At 46.1% G+C, this 4,007-nt stretch overlaps 2 pseudogenes; one reads left to right on the forward strand and one right to left on the reverse strand.

Annotated features, from left to right (window-relative positions):
• Positions 1 to 630: 630 nt before the first annotated feature.
• LOC102854286 lies at positions 631 to 1,217 on the forward strand (annotated as a pseudogene).
• A 718-nt stretch (positions 1,218 to 1,935) lies between these two features.
• On the reverse strand, positions 1,936 to 2,523 carry LOC102857280 (annotated as a pseudogene).
• Between the last annotated feature and the right edge of the window lie 1,484 nt (positions 2,524 to 4,007).

The following is a 4,007-nucleotide window of genomic DNA, read 5'->3' on the forward strand; positions in this document are numbered from 1 at the left end:
TCTGGTACAGTGACTCTGTATACTCCTATCTTCTTTTAATGCTTCTTGGATCATTTAACACTATACCCAAAGCATCCTTAAGTATTGCCACTTGTGGCTTAAATTTATTTTTCAACTCCTTCAGCTTAATGAATGCTGAGCGCGTTCAGCCTTTTTGATTTTCTGACTCTAGCTCTTTGCTCATTTCATTGTAGTATCTTGCTTTGTTGTCCTGAGCTGCCCTTTGAAATTTTCACTTAAGCTCTTTAATTTCTTCTGTTAGCTTTGGCTTCTTGGATCTCTCATGCAATATTCAGAGTCTCATCTGACATACATCTTGGTCTTTTCTTCCTCTTCAACCTTCATAATGATCTTTTGCATTCTTCATGGACAATTTTCTTGATATCCTCCCAGAGCTCATTTGGTCTATGCTCATTGGTGCTCAAGGCCTCAAACCTGTTCTGAGATGGTTTTAAAATTAGAGCGGGATAGACTTACGGTCAAATTTTGGTTCTTCCCGTTCTGTGGTTTTCCTTTTTACCCTGCTGGAGAAGTTTTGGATGTGCATAGGGATTTGATTCTTAGAAGATCCCATTCATCTGGAAGGAGGAGGTGGAGGAGGCCGTTAGGAATCAGCTGCAGGGCGGAGACATGGCCAGCATCGAGGGGCAGTCAATCAAGCGGGAGTTCAAGGAAGTGCTGAAGAGCGAGAAGACGAGCAAAAATCAAATTAAAGTAGATATTGTAGATGAGAATTTTGCAGAATTAAGGGGAGAAATAGCAGGACCTCCAGACACACCATTTGAAGGAGGAAGATACCAACTAGAGATAAAAATACCAGAACATATCCATTTAATCCCCCTAAGGTTTGGTTTATCACTAAAATATGGCAGACTATTATTAGTTATGTCACAGGGGCTATTTCAACGGGCAGGAGCAATGACTCTTCGTACGGTATTACCGTCATTGCAAGCACTGTTGGCAGCTGCAGAACCAGATGATCCACAAGATGCAGTAGCAGCAAATCAGTACAAACAGAATCCCGAAATGTTCAAACAGACGGCTCGACTTTGGGCACATGTGTATGCTGGAACACCAGTTTCTACTCCAGAATACACCAATAAAAGAGAAAAATCTATGTGCGATGGGCTTTGATAGGAATGCAGTAATAGTGAGTGGCCTTGTCTTCAAAATCATGGGATGTAGAGCCCGCAGCAGAATTGCTTCTGAGTAACTGAGGTGTAGAATGAGAGCTGCTGAAAAAGTCAAACTTGCCCCTTCTTGAGGAGAATCAATGTCTGTTATTTTTAGAATTCTGCATAGATTTCTTTTAAACTGGCATTCTTGCCTAATGATGTTATCTAGGCACCATTAGAGACTGAAAAAAAAGCCCCCAAAAAATCCAAAACCAACAAAACAAGCCTGCTTTGTAAATAAAGCTAATTAAGCGTCTGTATAAATGATTAAAAAAAAAATTCAGGATGCTTGAAAGACTGTTCATGTTGTGGATTAGGGCTTCTAGAGTTCTTCCAAGCTTTTCTCTAATGAAGGTTATAGTCCTTGGTTTTAGTCCTAGGTCCTTGATTCACTTTGAGTTGGTTTTTGTGTATGGAGTGAGGTGTGGGTGTAGCTTGAGTTTTCTCCAGATAGTTTTCTAATTTTGCCAACATGATTTGTCAAAAAGGCTGTTGTTTCTCCACTTGACTGTTTTAATTTCCTTGTCAAAAATTGTTTGACCATAGGTAGATGGGCTGATTTCCAGGTTCTCAATTCTATCCCATTGATCTATGTGTGTGTTGTAATACCAGTACCATGCTGTCCTGACCACCACAGCAGTGTAGTAGGAGACAAAACAAGTTTGTTTTTTAAAAAAGAACTTAAGTGGGTATTTTTGTACAATTTATAGAAAAGGTAAAATAAACAAGACATGCAGGTGGCCTGGTAGTGACCACGGAGTCACCCCTGTGGCTGTGGGGAAGCCGGGCTAAAGCTTCGCTCAGCTCTCACCTTCACTGTCTCCCAGGCTGTCCTTTCAAAGAGGTACTCAGCCTGGCCTGAGTCTGGGGCGCCCATCTCGCACAAGTTGGTTACATAGTCACCCAGTTGTTTGATGGATTTCACCTGCTCATCCAGGTGATGTGTCTCAATGAAGTCACACAAATGAGGGTCATTCTTGTCAGCGGCCAGTTTGTGCAGTTCCCGTAGGGACTGAGTCACACTTTTCTCCAAGTGTAGTGCACACTCCATTGCGTTCAGTCCGCTCTCCCAGTCATCCCGGTTTGGTTTCTTAATGTCCTGAAGAAGGATGCGACTGCCTCACTGGTTCTGCAGTTTGATCAGTTTCTCGGCATGTTCCCTCTCCTCGTGAGATTGGTGGAGAAAATATTTGGCAAAACTCTTCAAAGGCACATTATCGCAGTCGAAGTAGTAAGACATGGACAGGTAGACATAGGAGGCGTAGAGCTCCAGGTTGATCTGGCGGTTAATAGCGGCCTCTGAGTCCTGGTTGTAGTTCTGGTGCACCTGCGAAGGGGATGCGGTCATGACAGTGGTGGTGAAGAGTGGGTGGCTGTGCAGTGCTGGAGCGGAGGTGAGGACCTTGGGTCGTCCGGGGGTGCTGATGTGAGGAGGTGGCGGAGGACTGGCTGGAAATGACAGGCAGGGGAGACACAGGCGATCGCTGGATTCCATTCAAGCACAGCGGAAACAAGAGACCACAGTCGAGGCAAAACAATTTTTAACCCGTTGGTTTTTATTATAGAGAAGAATAGCACATCTGTTAAAATGGAGGGATGGCAAACACAAGGAAGGGCCCTGCATGAGATGCTTTCATTCACACAAGAGCGTCAGTGGACTCACGTAACCCAGCGATCATTAAGGCAGCACAGGACAGGGCTAGATTTTGTTCTCTTGGACCTAAAGTCACCATGTGGTAGAGGAGATTATAGGACACTTAACATACACCAACCACACCACATTTTATGTCCTTGTTCTATCTTCTCTGGAAAAGGCAGGGCCTGTGTAAAGAAAGGCAATGTTCTCAAAGTGAGCACTCCCTGAGTTGAAGCTGCCTCCCACCCTCCGGTACAGTGCTGGGCAGGCTCTCCTGGTCCTTGCTCTCGGCTCGTCCAGGACTGTGTTGGAGGAAGGAGCTGGACCAGGAGTCAATGGTGTTTGCCATGCAAGGCTGCAGAGATGTGGCCACGCTGCCAGCCGATGAGCGGTGTGATTCATGCTTTGGCCCAGGGAGAACAGGGCTGTTTGTTCACATCTGCAGCCAGCACCCAGCACGTCTGAGGGCAGGCTGGAGGGTGGGCAGAAGTGGACACTCACACTGTTTACCTGCTGGGCAAGAATGAGGGAAGCAGCAGGTTCCAGGGGAATGTTTGCTAGATGATTGAGGAAGGAGCTGGATTGTACTGACCCCAAAGTCCTCAGGGCCATAAAGCCACCCTTTACCGCGGCCGGTCTGCAGACTGCCCCTAAGGTGGGCAGAGCCCAACAAAAACAGCCTAGAGAAAGGGGCCTTTATGTCAGTGGAGGCCGGCCAGGCTGGAGGAGGCTGCCAGGCCTGGGCATCCAGGGCAGGTGTTCCTGCCTGGTCCCTCATATTGCTGCGTTATGGGAAGGGGGTGCTCTGTGTATGGACTGGGAACTTGGGGCTCAAAGCACGCCCTTCCCTCCTTCTTCCATGTTTATTCTGTTTAAACCTTCCTCCCCCGCCTCCTTCTCTCTTCTTCCTACTTCTCACCCTTTTTATATTTCTCCTATTTCTTCTCTCCCCTTTTTTCTTTTGTTCATGATTTTTTTCCAAAAGGGTTTTCTCTTTATTCATTTGGTGATTACAAGAGTAACATGTGCTCATTTGAATCCATGCAAAGATGGAGAAAGGGAGTGAGTTCTCTCTGCTCCCCCATCCCTCCCACCCACCCAGTATTAACCCCTGGGCCCCTCCCACATTCACCACATCACGCATGTACAGGCAAACCTCTTAGGCACACAGCTATCATCCTACTTAAAAAATTTAT

The sequence above is a fragment of the Elephantulus edwardii genome, unplaced genomic scaffold (assembly GCF_000299155.1).
Source record: "Elephantulus edwardii isolate Elephantulus edwardi_28Jun2011 unplaced genomic scaffold, EleEdw1.0 scaffold00074, whole genome shotgun sequence".
NCBI lineage: Eukaryota > Metazoa > Chordata > Mammalia > Macroscelidea > Macroscelididae > Elephantulus > Elephantulus edwardii.